General features: G+C 53.0%; 1 protein-coding gene across 3 annotated transcripts in view; it reads right to left on the bottom strand.

Moving 5' to 3' along the window:
• The window catches only part of EML1 (EMAP like 1), a 169,898-nt gene that overhangs the window by 136,781 nt on the left and 11,836 nt on the right, over nt 1-21,281 (bottom strand). Inside the window, exon 1 of one of the 3 annotated variants that reach the window (XM_030319950.1) lies at nt 8,601-8,676. The exons of 1 other annotated variant lie outside the window; for it this stretch is intronic. The gene's annotated coding sequence lies outside the window, so the exon portion shown is untranslated. Of the gene's footprint in view, nt 1-8,583; nt 8,677-21,281 lie in introns of those variants that run through there. One more of the 3 variants, XM_030319951.1, reaches the window with a different exon arrangement.

Raw genomic sequence — 21,281 nt, 5'->3', positions numbered from 1 at the left:
AACTTGAAAAGGGATGAATAACAATTTTACAGTCTGAAAGAGAGAGAAGAAAAAGACAATAAAATTAACAGAGCCTCAAGGACACATAAAACAATATCAAAGTTTTAAAAGTTCCAGAGGACAGGAAGAGAACGGGCAAGAAATGTATCTGAAGAAATAATAGCTGAAAACTTCCCACACTTGAAGAAAAACAAACCATAATTTCAAGAAGCCCAGCAAATCTGAATAGGATCAGTGAAGAAAACTATGTCTGGGGGACATCAGAATCAAACTGGTGAAAACCAGATAAAGGCAACACCTGGAAAGTAGACAGAGAAAAACCATGCATTACACACAAGGGAATCAATATTTGAATGACTGCAGACATCTTATCAAAAACCATGGAGACCAGATTACAGTGGAACAACACCTTTAAAGTGTTGAAAGGGAAAACATTATCAAGCCAGATGTCTATATACAGCAAAAGTATGCTTCAAGAATAAAGATGAAATAAAAGCATTTTATTTATTTTTAATTTTAATGTTTATTTATTTTTGAGACAGAGAGAGTCAGAGCATGAATGGGGGAGGGTCAGAGAGGGAGGGAGACAGAGAATCTGAAACAGGCTCCAGGCTCTGAGCTGTCAGCACAGAGCCTGACGCGGGGCTCGAACTCACGGACCGTGAGATCACGACCTGAGCCGAATCAGATGCTTAACTGACTGAGCCACCCAGGTGCCCTGAAATAAAGGCATTTTAAAATAAAGGAACTGCTAAAGGAAGCTCTTAAGTCTGAAGGAAAATGAAGTGGGGAAAAAAAACTCAGATCTTCATGAATGAATAAATGGCATCAGAAATAGTAAATACAGGGGCGCATGGGTGGCTCAGTCAGTTAAGTATCCAACTCTTGATTTCGACTCAGGTCATGATCTCATGGTTTGTGAGATTGAGCCCTGTGTCGGGCTGGGGATTCTCTCTCTCCCTCTCTCTGCCCCTCCCTGCCCCTCTTCTGCTCTCTCTCTCTCTCTTATTCTTTCTCTGACCCTCCTCTGCTCTCTTTCTCAAAAATAAATATTTTTTTTTAAAAGAGAGACCTATAGTAAATATAAAGACATGTCAATGAAAAGTAAATGGTTGGATGGCGCGCCTGGGTGGCTCAGTTGGTTGAGCGTCCGACTTCAGCTCGGGTCATGATCTCACAGTCTGTGAGTTCGAGCCCCGCGTCGGGCTCTGTGCTGACAGCTCAGAGCCTGGGGCCTGTTCCAGATTCTGTGTCTCCCTGTCTCTCTGACCCTCCCCCCATTCATACTCTGTCTCTCTCTGTCTCAAAAATAAAATTAAAAAATTAAAATTAAAATTAAAATTAAAAAAAAATTAAAAAAAAAAAAGTAAATGGTTGGAAGAGGTGTAACATGCCAAAAGTAAGTATGATGAGGTTGGCGTGCCTCTATTAATATCATGTAAAATAGGCTTTCAGGACAGAGACTGTCACTAGAGCTAAAGAGAGACACCTCCTAACAATGAAAGGGTTGATTCATCAGGAAGACATAACCATAGTAAATGTAAATGTGCCAAATAACACAGCCTCAAAACACATAAAGCAAGACTGACAGCTTTGAAGAGGAGAAAGAGGGGGTGCCTGGCTGACTCAGTTGGTGGAGCATGCAACTCTTGATCTCGGGGCTGCGAGTTTGAGGCCCGTGCTGAGTGTGGACTTTACTTAAAAATAAAAAAAAATCTTTAAAAAAATAATAAAGGGGAGAAATAGATGATTCCATAATCATACTAGGAGATTTGAACACCCCTCTCTCAGCAATTTATAGAACAGTTAGACCATGAAAAAAATGAGTAATGACAGAGGATCCTAACACATCTTGACCTAATTGATATTTATACATATGAGTTATGATGTAAAATGTATTTCTTACTATGACTCATTTCTAAAAAAAGATTGGAAATCATTCTGCTAGGGAAAACACAGAGGACTAAATCACAGACCCCTAAAATTCAACATCTAGGGGCCCCTGGGTGGCTCAGTCCGTTAAGGGTCTGACTTCAGCTCTGGTCATGATCTTGCGAATTGTGAGTTCGAGCCCCACGTCAGGCTCTATGCTGACAGCTCAGAGCCTGGAGCCTGCTTCGGATTCTGTGTCTCCTTCTCCCTCTTCCCCTCCCCCACTCGTTCCCTGTCTCTGTCGCTGGGTCAGGTGTCCCCACAGGCGACCAGGATGCCATCTGCAGAACAGGCCTTGCTGTGTGCACACTGACACACCCAGTTCCCCGAAGTCCTCAGCTCTGCTGCAAAATCCCTGCCGGGCTGACCTGCCGGGAGAGACAGTTACGGCTGCTCCTTTCTATGCTTCTCATGCAAGTTGCTGGCAAAGTGGAGTCTGCAGAGAATGGAGGGCCAGAGAAGGATCCTCTGGTGGGATCCCACTCGACAGGGGCCGGGTCTGCAGCTCTTGGCTGTCTTGACTCCACATCAGAACCTCCAACCAATGCCAGCCTGGGTCACCCTAGAGCCCCAAACTGGGGACAAAAAAGACACAACCAGCACTAGGGGGGGTTTCAAGCACACCTCAAAGTTTTCCCCTTCCACCAGCTGTCTGGTCCGTAGGACACGTGACTGGAGCACAGATTCTCTTCGTGCCCATTAGTCGAGTGCTGTCGTGTGTGCGGACATCCCTGGCGTGTCCACACTGCCCAGCTCCGTCCTCCTCTATGCTCCAGCCACGTAGAGTTACCGGTAGCTCCTTCGAGCATAGCAGTCTGCCGTGTGCCTTTGGGTACCGCTCTTCCCGCGCCCATGAACTCTCTTCCTCCATGGCAACTCTAGTCCTTGCCCTCTGGCCCAGACGGCTGCCCCATGAAACTCTCTGCCACCCCACCCCATCACACAGAATGAATCCTTCCCCTCTCTGGGTCACCTCTGCCAACAGAGAAGTTCTGAGAAGCTCACTTAACACATGGCATTGTGATCACCAGTTTCTCAACTCTAGGACACACGGTTTTGCTTTTGAAGGTTCCAGATATAAGGCTGAATTTTCTATTCAGTGTGCACCTCACATGTAGACATGCTCCTTTCCCCCCCGGGGGAAAGCTGCTGTGAAATCAAAGGCAGGTCTCATAAATGGGGTGACTCAGCTCCCTCCCCTGACTTGCCTCAGTGACCCCAAAGGCTTGATGCAGCCTGAGCTTTGGCAAATACTTGCTGGGTCCAAGTTTGAACTCAATGCAAGTATTTCTTGAGGGCTGCCCTAGGAAATTCGTGTGCTCTGCAAAATGGAGGGATTGGGATAACAAAGTAAAGTTCCTGTCCTTGAGAGGGTCAACACTGCGTATGTGAACAGGGTGCTCCGAAGGAACGAAGCCCACGGTGGCGCCACATAAAACCACCTGCAACAGCACCTTGACCTGGACTAAGGGGCTTTGTATTTGAGGGATTTTTTTGTGATTTTTTTTTTTGAATCAAGTTTTACAATTTGTAAATGTCTTGCATTTTCTTTACCAATTCTACGGAGAACCCTAACCGCCATTCTGTGTCTCATTTTATAGAGAAAGGAACTAAGCCTCAGAGAAGGAAAGAGTCTTACCCAAGGTCAACAACTAGAAAGTGCCAGAACCAGCTCGAAAGTGCCAGACTAGCTAGAAAGTACTGGAATCAGGAACAGTCACCCAGCTGTTCTCATTCCCTGACTCCTGCTCTCTCTCAGCCAGAGAAAACTCGGCTCAGTGGAACCTACCTCTTCTCTTTAAAATAGAAACCATGTAGCCCACTCTCCAGCCGAAGTCTAATCTCTCCTCTGTGAAATAAGAAGGAAACTCTGAAGTTTCTCCCTATGCCTTCTCCTCACACGGTCACCATGGCAATGGGAAAATATTATGCGGTGGAGGAATTGTGGGAATATGAATCAGCAGAACCAGCACAAGGCCCTTGGAAAACTGTGGTTCCCAGTGGACACGCTTCACGTTCAGAGTAAACACTCCAACATGATAGATTGCACTTTGCCTCCTGTAGAAACTCCACGGCCAGCTCACTCCATTAGCGACAGACCCGCTGTCTCCGCGCAAGCACTGGCCTCCTCCTCTCTTTATAAGAAAAGGCTTTGGCCATTTGTGAGCATGATTGCTGCTTGGCAACACAGGGCTGTGGGTATCTGCTGGCTTCGCTGAATTTTAAACATTTTTCCGTGCCAAGTGGAACAAATTATTGATGTTGATCTGGGTGGATATTTAACGTCATCCAGTGTAATTTCAATGGTGAAGAGTTCACACCCGGCTTTTAAGTCTAGGATAATGAAGCTATTAATCAAGCATTAAATAATTGTAGACGGTAATGACCACCTCATCCGGCTGTTGCTAAGTCTCCCTGAAATTCTCAATCAATGGGTGATAAAAAAGACTGATTCAGTTCCTCTAGATAATTGCACATAGAAGTGCCATGTGATCCAGTCATTCCATTTCTGGCTGTATACTCAAAACAGTTGAAAGAAGGAGCTAGAACAGATATCTGTATGCCTATGTCCATAGCAGCATTCCTTATGAGAGCCAACAGGTGGAAACAGCCCAAGTGTCCATCGACTGATGAACAGATAAAGAAGATGTGGTATAGGGGCGCCTGGGTGGCGCAGTCGGTTAAGCGTCCGACTTCAGCCAGGTCACGATCTCGCGGTCCGTGAGTTCGAGCCCCGCGTCAGGCTCTGGGCTGATGGCTCAGAGCCTGGAGCCTGTTTCCCATTCTGTGTCTCCCTCTCGCTCTGCCCCTCGCCCGTTCATGCTCTGTCTCTCTCTGTCCCAAAAATAAATAAACGTTGAAAAAAAAAAAAGAAGATGTGGTATAGATATGCAATGGACTATTACTCAGCCAGAAGAAAGAATGAAATCTTGCCATTTGCAACGACACAGAGGGAGCTAGAATGTATAAAGCTAAGTGAATTAAGTCAGTCGGCGAAAGGTAAGCACCCTATGATCTTACTCATATGTGCAATTTTTAAGAAACAAAACAAATGAGAGAAAGAAAGAAAGAAAGAAAGAAAGAAAGAGACAGAGACAAACCAAGAAAGAGACTCATTACTATAGAGAAAAAACAGGTGGTTACCAAGGGTGGGGGGGGATGGAGATTAAGGAGGGCACTTGCGATGAGCACTGAGTAATGTATAGAATTGTTGAATCACTATATTGTATACCTGAAACTAAAATAAATATATTGGAATTAAAATAAGAAACTTTAAAAACAAAGTAAGGAAATTCTGGTACTTACAGGGAAGAATAAACCTTTCTTCCTCTAGAAGAAAAAAAAAAAAGTAAGGAAATTCCAGTTCCAATTCACATGGATGAAACTTGAGGACATTACGCTAAGTGAAGTCACAAAAGATAGTCGCATAAACCAGTCACAAAAAAGACAAATACTGTATGATTCACTACATGCTGTCCCTAGAGTCCTCAGATTCATAGAGACACAAGGTAGAAGGGTGGTTTCCATGGGCTGGGGGAGGGGAGATACAGAGTTAACGCTCAGTGAAGATAAAGCTGCTGTTTTTGCAAAACGAAGGGTTGCGGAGACGGACGGTGCTGACCTGTTGACGGCTGCACAACAGTGCGAATGTGCTTAGGGCCCCTGAACTGTGCACTTCAAAATGGTTGAAATGGTAGATTTTCTGTTCTATGTATTTTATCACAATAAAAAAAAAAAAACAGTTGAGGAGCGGGTAAGGCAGCAGCTTGGGCATCCCCAAACACGACACAGACCTACTGCTGGCCAAGCCAAGAGTCTGTAAGCACCTTGCGTATTTCACAAGCACGCATACCTCTGTGGCTCTGTGTAGCCCATCCTGTTTCTTCTGCTATATACCTGGACTGGAGCACAGGTGGTGACCTCTCTCCTTCTTTCCTCCATCAGCCACCAAGCAGCACCCCGGCTGCCCCCTCTCTGCACCCGTTTCTCCTGGGAGCGTGGCTCTGGGGGATCCCACCTTACAGCCGTTCATGGGAACTGAGCACACAGTAGGCATCAGCCATTGCTGCGTTCAACCCGATTGCCAGACCTTGACCAATGTGTTGTTAGAAGTGTTCTTATTGGGGCGCCTGGGTGGCGCAGTCGGTTAAGTGTCCGACTTCAGCCAGGTCACGATCTCGCGGTCCGTGAGTTCGAGCCCCGCGTCGGGCTCTGGGCTGATGGCTCAGAGCCTGGAGCCTGTTTCCGATGCTGTGTCTCCCTCTCTCTCTGCCCCTCCCCCGTTCATGCTCTGTCTCTTTCTGTCCCAAAAATAAATAAAAAACGTTGAAAAAAAATTTTTTTTAAAAAAAAGAAGTGTTCTTATTCTTCCCAAAGGGGTCAGTTCTTGTCTACGGCCATACCACCCTGAACGCGCCCGATCTTGTCTGATCTCGGAAGCTAAGCAGGGTCAGGCCTGGTTAGTACTTGGATGGGAGACCAAAGGGGTCAGTTCTTTCAACCAAGGGAGGGACACTCTAAATGGGGCTGTTTATAGTATGGCTCTTTACTCTCCACACAGACACCTTCCCAACCCTAGTGGGTGTCATGGTGAATTTCATGGGTCAACAGGGCTGGGCTAAGGGATGCCCAGATCGCTGGTAAAAAGTTCTTTCTGGGTACATCTGGGAGGGTGTCTCAGGAAGTGCGTTTGAGTCTGTAGCCTGAGTAAAGATGGTCCTCCCCGGGGTGGGCGGGCACCGTCCAGTCCACTGAGGGCCTGAACGGAACACAAAGGGGGAGGAGGGGCAGATTTGCTCTTTGAGCGGAGACGTCATCTTCTCCTGCCCTCGGATACCCGCACCCCTGGTTCTGGAGCTTTTGGGATGCAGATCCTGGCTTATTGGCCCCAGGTTCTCAGGCCTTTGGACTGGGATCGAATTAGATTCTCCAGCTTGCGGACAGCCCCCTGGGGGACTTCTCCGCCTCCACCAGCAGGTGGGCCGATTCCTAAAAGAAATGTCCTCCTAAAGATCCCTGCCTGTATCCCACTGGTTCCGTTTGTCTGGACAACCCCCGCTCTGCCATGCTGCTGGTGTCTCTTTTCTCAGGCACAGTGAAAAGCAGGCCAGCTCCCCCCCCAATGGCCCCACGCGGGTGGGGTGGTGGGTGTGCATTTGGGTGGCGGGGACTATTCATTAGGCAGAAGGTGCCGCTCAGCCTAGCCACCTGCTGCGGCCCTTTCTACCTGTACTCAGGTGCCTTTAGATACGGATCGCAGTGGTGTCTTTGCTAATGGGCAACACGGATGCGTGTCTTAGGGTTGACATCCACAGAGATGAGGCTTCTAGCTGAACCCCCTTCCCCGCACCCCCCCCCAGAGTCCCACCCCACAGGGGAGCCGGCGGCAGTGTGTGGGCCTCGGCTGGACTGCCTCACTTCAGATCTCACCTCCCCTCTCTCCCGACACCAGGCTCCCATTCTTCTTCCCTCCTCAGTACCCGGCTTCCCAATGGGTAGAGTGGGGGACAGCATGGCTTCCCCTGTAAGGGGCCTCACACGAGACCTGGCCCAGAGGGCAGGGACAGCTGCTGTTTTCGTTGTCCAGCTGTCTAGGGTGGACACACAGCGGTGGCAGCCCGGGCTTTGTGCTCCTTGGGGAAAGCGACCAAGAGAAAAGGCTTCTCACTGCGGGAACCAGTGAGGTTTTCTGAACAAGGCCCAACGTGGCGAGCTTAGACCCCGGGGCTTGTGTCAGGTGGGGAGGGGAGACTCCAGGTGGGGAAGACCCCCCCTTGGCCCTAGTGGTGGCTAGGAAAGCACAGGGATAATCAGGGCTGCCCTCTGGCCCCGGCTCCTACTGTCCGTGTGACCTTGGGCGGGTCAGGGGCCTCTTTGAGTTGCTCTTTATTGTCTGTAAAAGTGCAGGACTGTGGAGAGAAGGAAGGGAAGCAGGGAGAGGGAGAGAGGGAGGGGAAGGAGGGGGAGGAGGAAGAGGGGGAGAGAGGGGGAGGAGAGCAAGAGGGGAGGGGGAGGGGCGAAAGACAGCCCTGGAGGTCTCACTGCAAATCCCTGGCTGGGTGGGATTTGGGCCAGTCTCCGGCACCCCCACTCCCCAGCTCTCTCCCGCTCAAGGGTGTGTTCAAGGCCCTGAGCCCACCGCTCAAGGGTGTGTTCAAGGCCCTGAGCCCACCGGGTTGTAACACGAAGCAAAGTGCACTCCTGATACCCGAGCCCCGCCTTCCAGGGAGGGCCTCCGTGGGTCAGTGACCTCCCAGAGCCAAAGCCTCCGGCTGGCCCCGGCCTGGCCCCTCCCTCGCCCAGCAGAGTGGGTGTGGGGATGTGCACCAAGGGCCAGAAGAGGCGTTCCCCGCCCCCCCCCCCCCCCCCCCCCCCCCCCCCCCCCCCCCCGCCCTGAGCGGCCAGCCCCCATCCCTACCCAGGCTCACTCTGCTGAGGCTCAGAAAGGTTAAGGAACGTGGATAGCAAAAGCTAAAAGCAATCAAAACACCGGTACAGCTTAGTGGAGAATCTAGAGAAAACCCCCAGGCACGAGAACAGCAGTGAGAACAGCCGCCAAGCTCCCTGGGTGCTCGGTGGAGGCCGGACACTGTCCCAAGTAGCTGCCCGTTATGAGCTCAGTTTTCCCCGGACAGGCCCAGGGGTCCTCACCGCCCAGGGGTCCTCACCGCGGGCGCTCCTGTGGGTCCGCCTCCCTCAGCGTCGGAGAGCCATCCTGCCCTGTGTCCTCCGTTCCTTCTTATGGCCGAGGGCCGGTCTACAGCGTGAATGCCCTGATCTGTAGATCGATTTTAATGTTGACAGACACGCGGGCGGTTTCCAGTTTGAGGCTTTCATGAACAGGCTGCTGGGAACACTGTCCTTGAGTAAATACGTGCGTTTGTGTCCACTGGGGACATGGCGGGAGTAGTAGGGGTGTTTTCCCACCCACACATCCTATGCACATACGCCTATGTCCCGCAGGCCTGCCAGGAGCTTCAGTAGGCAACCTCTTTTCCAAAATGCTCTCACCAGGTTGCAAGTCCCCCAGCGAGGTGTGTGGGTGCCCGCTGCTCCTGCTTTTCCCCAGCCTTTGTATTTACAAACATATAATGTCTAAAATAAGTAAAGCCAGGGGCACCTGAGCGGCTCAGGCATTTCACCGTCCAACTCAGGTCATAATCTCGCAGTTCGTGGGATCGAGCCCCGCGTCGGGCTCTGCATTGGTAGTGAGGAACCTGCTGGGGATTCTCTCTCTCTGCCTCGCTCTCTGCCCCTCCCCCACTCGAGCTCACTCTCTCTCTCTTTCTCTCTCTCAAAATAAATAAACTTACATCAATCTATCAGTCAGCCAAGCAGAGCTAATCTACAGCCTTGGGGATCTGGACGGTGCTTGCCTTTGGGGTAGTGCCCGGAGGAGGTCTTAGGGGGACCTCAGATGCTATAACATTCTGTCTCTTGATCAGGGTACCGGTTTACACAGGTGTGTGTTCACTTTGTGAAAAGTCATTAAGCAGGGCACTTACAGCTTGCTCACTTTGCTTCATGCATACTAAGTATCAGTTAAAAAAAAAAAGGACCCTTAGAAACAGTCCAGGGGCGCCTGGGTGGCTCAGTTGGTTAAGCGTCTGACTTTGGCTCAGGTCGTGATCTCACAGTTCGTGGGTTCGAGCCCCGTGTCGGGCTCTGTGCGGACAGCTCGGAGCCTGGAGCCGGCTTCGGATTCTGTGTCTCCCTCTCTCTCTGCCCCTCCCCCACACCCAAGGGCACACACTCTCTCAAAAACAAATAAATAAACATTAAATAAATTATCCAGGAGCGCCTGGGTGGCTCAGTTGGTTGAAGTGTCCGACTCTTGGTTACGGCTCAGGTCATGATCTTGCAGTTCGTAGGTTCGAGCTCTGGGTTCTGTGCTGACAGTACAGAGCCTGCCTGGGATTCTCTCCCTCTTTCTTTGCCCCTCCTTGCTCAAGTGCTCTCTCTCTCTCAAAATAAACAAAACAAAACAAAAAAAACCAATCCCAGGGACCCAGGTGCCATATTTGCCCCTCTGGTCCAGACAAAGATGCCGAAGGTCTGGGTCACAACCTGATGGTGGGTCCCTTTCCTGGCCCCATCCCCACGTCTGGTCCGTCACGAAGTTCGTTCTGCCTGCACGGGCTTTCTCTAACTGGCCACCGGTTTCCATCTGTGTTACCCCCTCAGGCTGGATCTCTCCCTGCTTGTGTGTGGCTCCCCCAGGCGGGGCGTTGGTCGTGCTGTGACCCTCGGGCAGAGTTTGAACCCCTGCTCTGCGTTTACCCACTGAAGCCAAGGACTGGGTGAGATTCTGTTTGCTCAGTCTGAGGAGGGACGTGCGACACCAGCGTGTGGGGACCGTCTGGCCCAGAATAGGTGCCTACTTGATGAGAACAAGATTAGCACTGGCGACGGGCGGCATGCGTCTGGGGGTTGGGCCGGCTCCGATCCTGTCTTCAAGGCCCCGACGGTGAGGCGGGGCAGAAAAGCGTGTTTCCTGCTAGAGGAGGCTAGCCGTGTGGAGGAGGGACGGGTGGAGAGCTGTCTTCCATTAGTGAAATGACATAAGAATTAAATTAATAGATGCCTGAAAGTCATTTCCTTTGAACTTTTTAAAACCCTGCACAGTCAGGCCCAACATAAGGGGAGGGTCCCATGTGTCACGTTCTGCAGTCGTTGAGAGCAGTGATTTTGGAGATGACGCGGCAATGGGAGAATCGCTCGTGACATAATGCTAAGGGCAAGGGACAGGAGACGCCCTCCTATGGGTGGCTTGCGAGGGAGGGCAGTTCTGCCCAAAAACGTGGGGGGGGGGGGGGGGGGGGGGGGGGGGGGGGAAATCCCACTGCGCCAGCCCCCGGGGTTGCCAAGTGAAGGGACTGTAGGTGGTTTGCGTTTTCTTGTTCTCCATGTAACATCTTTCCGTGGAGGTTTTGTTTCTTACACACGTTCAGAAGTTTGCTTTTTCAAAAAGTGGAATGGTTCAAGCCTCGGCCTGTAGCTGTCGATCCATGAGAGCTCGCAGTGATTTGGGGGCGGCTTCCTCTGGCCTGGTTGCAGGGGAGGCTGGGGGAGGCTCGGCCGGGGCTCCACCCAGCACTGCTGGGCTGGAGACAGTGTTAGGTGAGCGTGTTCCAAACCCACGGGGCCACCTGCCAGCCGCCCACCAGGACAGGCCCTTCCCTCTCCGGCTGAGGTCTGGACTGTGATGAAAGGAAGCGTCTGAAGTGCCCACGCCTGGTAGCTGTGCATAGCTGAAAAGGAGCTAACAGTCACAGAAGGTTGTGGAGAGAGAAACGGGACCTCCTGGCCCAGAGCTGCCCTGAAGGGTGGCTGAGGTGTGACCCGCAGGAAGTGGCAGAACCTCCAGAAAGCCACAGGGAAGGTGGGCACGTGTGGCAGCAGCTGGGCGAGAAGAGGGACGGATCCCGGGGCGAGGTGGGGCCCCGGGGCCACACAAACCAGGCAGAGCTCACCTTGAGCCCCGACCGCCAGGGTGCCCACGGTGTGCACTGAGCTGCATCTGGGGGGCTGAGCGTGGCTCTGGGAGGGCAGGTTCCCCCCAGACACCTGTGTTGGGGGAGGCAGCACCCCTTCCTTCCCTTCCCACTACAACCTGGGTCCTACCTTGACTCTCGGCCCATTGTTTGTTGCGCGATGCTGGGGCCACCTGGGCCTGACCACACTGCAGTTTGGAAGAATATGAGCCCTTGAAATCTACTACAAAGCTGTAATCATCAAGACAGTGTGGCACTGGCCCAAAAACAGACACATAGACCCATGGAACAGAATAGAGAACCCAGAATTGGACCCACAGGCGTATGGCCAACTGACCTTTGACAAAGCAGGAAAGAGCATCCAATGGAAAAAAGACAGTCTCTTCCGCAAATGGTGCTGGGAGAACTGGACAGCAACATGAGGAAGAATGAAACCAGACCACTTTCTTACACCAGACACAAAAATAAACTCAAAATGGATGAAAGACCCGAATGTGAGACAGGAAACCATCAAAACCCTCGAGGAGAAAGCAGGAAAAAAAACCTCTCTGACCTCAGCCGCAGCAATCTCTTACTCGACACATCTCCAAAGGCAAGGGAATTAAAAGCAAAAATGAACTACTGGGACCTCATCAAGATAAAAAGCTTCTGCACTGCAAAGGAAACAATCAACAAAACTGAAAGGCAACCGACGGAATGGGAAAAGATATTTGCAAGTGACATATCGGATAAAGGGCTAGTATCCAAAATCTATAAAGAACTCACCAAACTCCACACCCGAAAAACAAATAATCCAGTGAAGAAATGGGCAGAAGACACGAATAGACACTTTTCCAAAGAAGACATCCGGATGGCCAACAGACACATGAAAAGATGCTCAACGTCACTCGTCATCAGGGAAATACAAATCAAAGCCACACTGAGATATCACCTCACACCGGTCAGAGTGGCTAAAATGAACAACTCAGGAAACAACAGATGTTGGCGAGGATGTGGAGAAACGGGAACCCTCTTGCACTGTTGGTGGGAATGCAAACCGGTGCAGCCGCTCTGGAAAACTGTGGAGGTTCCTCAAAAAATTAAAAATAGAATTACCTCCTATGACCCAGCAATAGCACTGCTAGGAATTTACCCAAGGGATACAGGAGTACTGATGCATAGGGGCACATGTACCCCAATGTTTATAGCAGCACTTTCAACAACAGCTAATTATGGAAAGAGCCTAAATGTCCATCAACGGATGAATGGATAAAGAAGATGTGGTTTACATATACCATGGAATACTACTTGGCAATGAGAAAGAATGAAATCTGCCCATTTGCAGCAACATGGATGGAACTGGAAGGTATTTCGCTGAGTGAAATAGGTCAGTCAGGGAAGGACAGATATCGTATGTTTTCACTCATATATGGATCTTGAGAAACTCAACAGACAACCATGGGGGAGGGGCAGGGAAAAAACAGTTTCAAACAGAGAGGGAGGCAAACCATAAGAGACTCTTAAATACAGAGAACAAACTGAGGGTTGATGGGGGGGGAGTGAGGGGGAGAGGGGGAAATGGGTGATGGGAATAGAGAAGGGCACTTGTTGGGATGAGCACTGGGTTTTGTATGGAAGCCAATTTGACGGTAAATTATATTAAAAAAAAAGAAAACTGAAAAAAAGTAAATAAATCTAAACAGCATGTAAATCACACGTCTTTGCCGCAGCTTTTTGGCTGCTGGGGCCTCTGTAAGGTCAGGCTATCAAGATCTATGTGCCCAAGGCACGTCACCCAGGCGAGTGCACACAGCTCTGACCCCTCCGGACCCGCCAGCATTGCCATTAGAGAAGCAACAGCCTAGTAAACTCTAGATTCTTAGAAAACCAGAGTGCCGTGACTTAATGGAGCCTGAGTGGCGCCCCGCAATTTCATTGTCACGGGGAGGGAGGGCAAGCTGGAGAGGAGCTGTACAGCCAGAGCTCAGAGACCAAGCCTCCTCGGGACTAACCACTCCCCCGCCCTCCTCGGCCTCCCCCAGGAAGCCTCCCAATCGCATGCATAATTTATGAGGAGGAGCCGATGCATATTCACGAGCTCATTGCCTTCCAAGGCCAGTCGCTGTCTGTGAAAAATCCTCCCGTAATGAATTATTGCCTGGGAAGCCGAGGGTTGGGCTCAAGGCAGGCCCCAGTCCCCAAAATTACTACAATCCTTACAATTCCTAAAACTTGCTTTGAAGAAAATGCTCCCAACGGTGCCTACCTTTGGTCTAATGTGGGGGAGACGCAAACAATGAAGCCTCTACCGTGGGAACGCCTTAACCCCAAGGCTGCGCAGGTAGGGGTGCACCCGTAGCATTTCAGGGAAACTGAGGCAGGTCTCCCCTCACCCCGAGGAAAGACACCCCTGCGTGCACGGTGGGTGGGACTCTGAAGTAAACCCTCCTAAGTGTCTGTTCACATAAGATCAAGAGCCAAAACGCCCTGCTGGCTGGTCACCACCCTTTCTGGGTCTCAGTCTTCCCCATCTGTGTACTGGGTTGGTAATCCCTCATTGCATCTGCTCTGAGCCCAGAGAGAGGTCGCCCGGCACCGGCTGGTGGCTGGGTTTGAATGGTGGTGGTGTTTTCTCTTTCTTGGCCGGCCAGAAGATAACCTGCGTCTTACAGCCAGTGGATCCTAGGCTCTGACGAAACCCAGGCACACTTTGTTCACAGATACCGACTTTTTACGAGTCGGAAGTCTGTGGCCATCCTGTGTCAAGCAAGCCTTATTGGTGCATTTTTCCAACCGCATTTCCTCGCTTCGTGTCTCTGTGTCCCACTTTGATAATTCTCCCAATATTTCATTATTCTTTTTTTAATGTTTATTTATTTATTTGGGGGGAGAGAGAGAACAGGTGTGTGTTTACGAGTCGGGGGGGGGCAGAGAGAGGGGGAGAGAGAGAACCCCAAGCAGGTCCACCCTGCCAGTGCAGAGCCCAACACGGGGCTGGATCTCACCGCCTGAGCCGATATCAAGAGTGGGATGCTCAACCGACTGAGCCACCCAGGCGCCTCCCAATATTTCATTATTCTTATGTTTCTTACGGTGATCTGTGCTGGGTGATCACCACTCACTGAAAGCTCGGAGGATGGCTAGCATTTTTTAGAAACAAAGTGTTTTTTAATTAAGGGATGCACATAGTTTTCTTAGACATGATGCTATTGCACCCTCATACACAACAGCATAGCATAACCGTTACTTTTATATGCCCTGGAAACCAAAAAACTCATTTGTCTTGCTGTATTGTGACATTCACGTCGTTGCAGTGGCCTGGCTCGGAACCCACGACACCCCCACGGTGCACCTGTGCGGTCATATGCCACCGGCGCTTACAGAGATAAAGGGACGCCGTGGAGCAGAGCGGGGGCTGCACATAGCAGGTGCTTGACGAACGGGAGTCTCCAATTTCCAGTCCTGGAAAGAACGGGGCCCACTCGTCCCAGTTTGCCTGGCGGAGGAATCTGTTCACAAAACCCCTTAGGTCCGCATTTTATTCCACGCGCTTCGTGGCGTTAGAAGCGTTCAGTAAGAACCGGTCTAATTGAGACGTGGAGTGGGCGTGCGAGGGCGCCCCGAAGTTTTCCCAAACGAGTCACAACCCAGTTAAAATGTTACTCATGAAACCCAAGACGGTGATTCAGTTCGTACTCCATCTGGCATTTCTTGCTTACAAGCAACTCACATATGACTCAACTTTGATTCTGCTTATTAAACATTAGCCGGCACACGTCCTCATCCCAATAAAAAGCCATCTTGAAAACCTCGCCACAGAGGAGCGCCTGTGCCCCTGAGCGCGACTGCGCGCGTGTGTGTGTGTGTGTGTGTGTGTGTGCGCGTGCACAGGCCCGCGCTAGGGGCAAGCTCATCCATGAGGGTCCCAGGCGCTGTGACCTGAGTGTACGGAGGGCTGGCCTTGTTGACATGTGACCTGCGCTGTCGCACAGAGCTACAGGCTTGATTTAATGTTCTGCTGTCACCACCTGGAGATTCTAGATAATTCTTGAACGGGGGCCTGCACGTTCATTTTGCAGGCCCTGCGAATTTTGTGCTCGGTCTGGGTGGACGTGAGTGTGTGTGTGTGTCTGCACATCTGTGTGGGTCCCAGAGCCCACGCGGCCCGGGGAGTATGAGCCATAGGGACGAGGTGCACGTGCCCGTGTGGGTGCTGTAGGTGCCCGTGTGGGGACCTGCGGGTGAGGGCCGGAGCGAGTGGACATGGGGGGGTGTGGAGAATCTCGCCCAGAAGTGCTCGGGACAGGGGCCCATGAGCCACACTGGGAGCCCCAAGATGCAGATTCCAGGGGCCTGGGCGGGGGGAGCTCGGAACACACCCTTTCAGCCGGCACCTCCACCCCAGGCGGCTGTAACGACACCCGAGTTTGAGAACCCCTGGCCTTGGGTTCTGGGCACTGAAAAGTGAGGCCATGCTTCTTCAAGGAGAAGCTTAGAACATCACAGAGCTCAAGCCATCTCACCACCCACCCTATTATCTCAAGTTCAGGTTCTTAAAGGAACAGAAGCCTGCCAGGAACACCAAGGAACAGATGAGCCCCAAGGCTGCTAACCTCAGGGAACCCCGGCCAGAGGCCTCCCTCGGCTGCCTGGGCCCCCAGCCAAGCAGTGACTCATGCTGGAGCAGGACGGTGTGGCCTTGATGGCCAGCCCTCCCCTCCCACATCCCTGCATCAGCAGGGCAGGGCCGGGGGTGCTACCCCCGTGACTTCTCCAATTTATCAGCGTGGGTCACTCCGTGGACCCCGCCGCTCCTGGGCACCACTCCCCTGCCCATGTTCCTGGCCTGACATCCCCCACCGAGACCCACCCTAAATCAGCAGTGATTGGCTGTGATCAGCAGCGCCACCCCCCCCCCCCATGCCATCAGAGAATGCCGTCTCCAACAGCACAGGGAAGGGTCCTCACTGCACGCTGTGGGGGTCCAGCAGGCGCTGACCCTCGGATTGTTGGCCCCTGGTGACCTCGCCCAGGATAATTCTGTTCCCAAGCTCCATCCACTGAAAGCGGTCCCAGGGTCAACACGCTGTCCCCTCACTGAGGGCAACAATGGCTGGGAGAGGGGCTGTCGCTTGCCAGCTGGTGACCTGGGCAGGTCACTTGAGCTCTCTGAGCCTCAGTTTTCTCATCTGTGAAATAGCCCCTCCTTGTGCCAACTCTTGGCTGGGGCTTAGCTCCTGCCCCCTGCCTCCTCCCAGCAGCCCCTGCTTGACCCATAGACACACGTCAGTGTCCCCACCCCTGTCCCCTAGAGAGGGGCATTGAGCCTCTAATCAGCAACAGTGCAAGTTAGAATTGGGTCCCACAAGCTTTTGCGACCAGGAGAAGCCCCCTGTTTCCTAGGAGGGGAAGTGGCACCACCCCTGAGTGCTTTTTTTCTGTAGCTGCCACTGTGAAGCACCTACTATGTGCTGGGCACTCTGCAGCCCTTCTGCGGGAGCCCTTAAAACCATCACAAGAGGTGGGGACGCCTGGGTGCTTCGGGCCCCTGGTCAGGCTTCATGCTGACAGCACGGAGCCTGCTTGGGATTTTCTCTCTCCTCCTCTCTCTCTGCCCCTCCCCTGCTCTTCCTCTCTCAAAGCAAATAAGCTTTTTTAAAAAAAAGGGGGAAAAAAAAAGAAACCACCACAAGAGATGAGGGGAGGTGTCAAAGATAAGAGATGAGGGCTCAGAGAGGTTAGGTGTCTTGCCCAAGGACACACAGCTTTGAAATCTGAGATGGAAACCCAGGGCCTTCGCAGCGACCCTGATGCACAAATACCTTGCCTCTCAGAGCAGGGCCCGGCCAGCCCAGACAAAAGCCCCTCGGGGCCTCCAGGGTCCCTCTGCTGTATGAGGCCGTATATCCCCATGCTGCCTCCCTCGGCTTCCCGACACAGCCCCGGTGGCAGGGAGCCCGGTGCCAGCCCTTCTATTATTCACGCCTCCCTTCGGTTGCCAGCAGGGACCTGGCCCAGAGGTCCCAGCTTTGCCAGGAAAGATAAGGAGCCAACACCTGACTCGTCCCTTTCTGAGCTCCGTCTTGATTTCCCAAAAGAACACAAAGGCCTGTCATTCCTGGCCCCGTGCCGGAAGCTGGACCTCATTCTCATGAAAGGAAGATAAACCATTAGCAGGATTAAAACTGGTTAGATTAAAAAAAAAAAAAAAAAAAGACCGGTTAGATTTACAGCTTTTCCTTGTGACCACCTGTCCCCTCCTGTAACACTGCGTGGGTTGGAGGGGCGGGTGCCTGCCGTCTGCAGGGGTCTGTCGAGGGGTGGGGAGGGCAGGGGAGGCATCGGCTCCCCTGTGGGGTCCGTGGAACACTTCCCTGGGGGTCGGGGGCCGGTGCTACTAGTCCCACGTTAGAAGTGGGGAAACTGAGGCTTGCTTAGACCACTCAGCTGGTGGATGGCTTGGCCAGTGCAGGATGGCAAAGCTGACTCGTCCGTCCTCAAAACAAGACTTGTAAAAAGTGAATTCCTGTGTGCAAACCCTGCCCACCCACACCCGGACCTCTAACTTTATAATTGGCTCATGCAGGAATTGAAAAGAAAACAAAAAGGCGAGGCCACCAAAGGGAGCCCCGGGAGGTCAGTCTGCAGCCCCTGCACCTCACCCTTTCTCCTCCTCCAGCACGGGGAGCCCCCCACCCCAACCCCTGAGCAGGCCAGGCTGGGAGTCGAGGCGTGGCCTCACCCAGAGTTCACACGGCCACTGTTGGGGGACGCAGGGGGTGGGGGAGGCGACATTCCAGGCTGAGAAGTGCCCCTCTCCCCCTCAGACCCCGCCAAGCTGATGGTGACCGTGGCTGCCACAGGGTTAAAGGGATGTCACAAGAAGGGGTGTCTCGTGTCCCCCACCCCCAGGAGTGAGGCTTCGGACATCACCAACAGTAGCCCCTCCCCTACTTCACACATCAGGAAACTGAGGCCCAGAGAGGAAAGGGGTTTGTCCATGAGCCCCAGTGATTCAGGGCAGGGACAAGGAGGGGCTCAGCCGTGGGATGGGGGCGGCAGCCTGCAGGTGAATCCCCACACCTCCGTGTGCTAGCCATGTGATGATCCACACCCTCTGGGCCCAGCTTTCTTGTCCAGAAAGTGGCCACACCTCGCGGTTGGGGGGACAGAGAAAACAGAGAGGGCACCCAAAGGGCCTTAGTCCGGTCTCGACCCCAGTGCCTCCGTCATAGAGGCGGCCGGAGGAACAGTGACGAGCAGCCTCGGAGGAGTAACAAAGCTGTTTGTTGAGCACCTACTATGTGTGGTGGGCACAGAGATGAGTCAGACATACGGGTGCCGCCCTCACCACGGTCACCGTCTGATGAAGGGACACGTGGAGAGATGAGGGCCCCCGCGGGAAAGGAGAGGGTGGAAGGCAAGGCCGGCTTTGCTAGGGATAACGAGGTGCTCTAGGACGGGGGACCACAAGGTGAGAAACGGCACGGAGCCCGCAGAGAGTTCTATCTCCCGGCTGCACTTGGGGTGTGGGGGTGGGGGGCTGGCAGACCCCCCAGGGAGGCAGTGCGTGCCGGGCCCAGGGCCTTAGATGTAGCTCTGGTGGAGAAAAATCCCTAAGAGGTCCCACCAGCTGAGGTGTCAGGGACGGGGCCGCAGGGCCGAGATGGGGGCCCGGCGGGGGCGCCTCCCACAGAGGCCTCGATCTTACGACCGCTCGTGCAGTTTCCTGGAGAATTTCTCCCTTCATCCGCATGTTTTAGGGTTTGTTTTCTTATTCAGGCATCTCTATTTTAAAAAAATCTGTGTGTAAAAAGCGTACGTATTTTTTAATGTGTGGTTTTGAAAGGTAGCAGCAGATTCCTCCTGCAGTCAGGCCCCACCATGCTTCCTCTCCCAGCCGCCCTGCTTACTCTGGGCCGTAAATCACTTTCTTTTTCTTTCTTTTTTTTAATACTTATTTATTTGGGGGGCGGGGAGAGTGTAACTGGGGAAGGGGCAGAGAGCAGGGGACGGAGAATCTGAAGCAGGCTCTACATTGACAGGCTGACAGCACAGAGCCCGACACAGGGCTCGAACTCACGATCTGTGAGATCATGATCTGAGCCGAAGTCGGACGCTCAACTAACTGAGCCACCCAGGTGCCCCTCTGTTTTTTTTTTTTTTTTAAGTTTCTTTATTTATTTTGAGAAAGAGAGAGAGAGAGCACACGTGAGCATGCACGAGCAAGGGAGGGGCAGAAGGAGAGGGAGGGAGAGAATCCCAAGCAGATTGCATGTCAGCTCAGAGCCCAATGCAGGGATCGAAGTTGTGACCCATGAGATCGTGACCTGAGCCGAGATCGAGAGTCAGACGCTTCACCGACTGAGCCACCCGGGGGGCCCCCACAAATCACTTCCATAGTGGAGAGCTGGGAAACAAAGAGAAGACAGTCGCCCTTGGCACTCGGCAAGCCGCCTTCCAGCAGCCAAAGACCGTTTGGGTTCGCGCTGTGGAGGAGCGGGGACGGCCCTGAGGCAGGCACTGCTTCCCCAGGGAATGCCCCCCTCCCCGGCCCTCAGCAGGCAGCCTTGCCCCTCGGTGGGACCAGGACACTTTCTCCAGGCCTGAAGGTCTATGACCTTGATCCCCACCCTCCTGGCTCCAACCACGATGTTCGGGGACATGCTCCGTCCTCAGTCCTGCGAGCCCGAAAGCAGAACTGTCATCAGAGGTGTCCCTGCGCATTGGGGGGACTCTTCAGCTGCCGATAAGGAGCAATATTTGGGTGGTGACGACACTTAAAAGATCGCCCGCTGATGATCTGAAATTCGGAGCTAATTGCACGCCTGTGTTCCATCTAGCAGCCCCGGTGTTGGGTACGAGACCCACATGAGTACGTGCCCGTGTGTGTGTTGTCGTCTCAAGACCTGACGTCTGGGAGTCCCGTGATAAGCATCTTCCTGGGTAAGGTCAAGCAATGCCTCTCGGGGGCTGTGCCTTCGGCGCTGTCTCAAGACAAAAGAACTCGAGCTCCCAGCGCTTTCGAACCAAGAGCCGGCTGCTGGCGGGGTCCGTTACCACTGCCTCTGGAGGAGCTGCCCCCAGGACGCCACGCGTGATGATCCCGGACGGGCTGGCCCCAGGGCCTTGGGCTTGACGTCTCTTGTCTTCTGCTGCTCAGAACCTCTGGGAATTACCATCCCTCCTTGCTGCCACTGGCTTGTAAAACCCACGTGAGATCTCGTCCCTCCTCTGCTCCAAACCCTCCATGCCTCCCGTCTCACTCAGGGCCAAAACCAGCGTCCCCTCTCAGCCCGCGCAAGGGTCCCGCGCTATCTTTCTGCCCCCTCCCCTCGGAGCTCATCTCCCACCCAAACTGACCCCGCTCGTGTTCTTTGGAAACACCAGGGACTCCCACTGCCGGGGGGTGGCACCTGCTGTCTCCTTCCGCCAGGAACGACCTTCCCCCAGACGCGTCCGGGCCTCACTCTTTGGGTTCACCTCTCTTCCCTGAGTCATAGTCCTCCCTCCATCCTTTTCACCCTCATCACCACAGTTTGGTTGTGTGTTCTGTTTCTGGGGCGTCAGCCCCGCGAGGAAAGGGACGACGCCTTCTTTGCAGCTGCTCCGTACGTGTTTGCTGAAGGACTGATGGCTCACTACTGCTGCTGCCTCTGCTCCCGTGCTGTCTGAGTAGCAGGACTCACTTGGTAATAGGAAGACCCCCCTGCAAGGCTGTCTCTGGCACACCTGAGCCTCGGCTCTTCCCCAGGCCCTGGATGGCCGTGCTCTCCTGGGCCCCGGTGCCTTCCATGCGCCCTCTGGTCCGGAAGACCCTTCTCTCCCTTGTCACCTCCCATTCGTCCCTCAAGACCTGGCTTGGGATCGCCTCCT

This window comes from Lynx canadensis, chromosome B3 (assembly GCF_007474595.2).
Source record: "Lynx canadensis isolate LIC74 chromosome B3, mLynCan4.pri.v2, whole genome shotgun sequence".
NCBI classification, from domain to species: domain Eukaryota; kingdom Metazoa; phylum Chordata; class Mammalia; order Carnivora; family Felidae; genus Lynx; species Lynx canadensis.
This window is presented reverse-complemented; position numbering and strand designations above follow the sequence as displayed.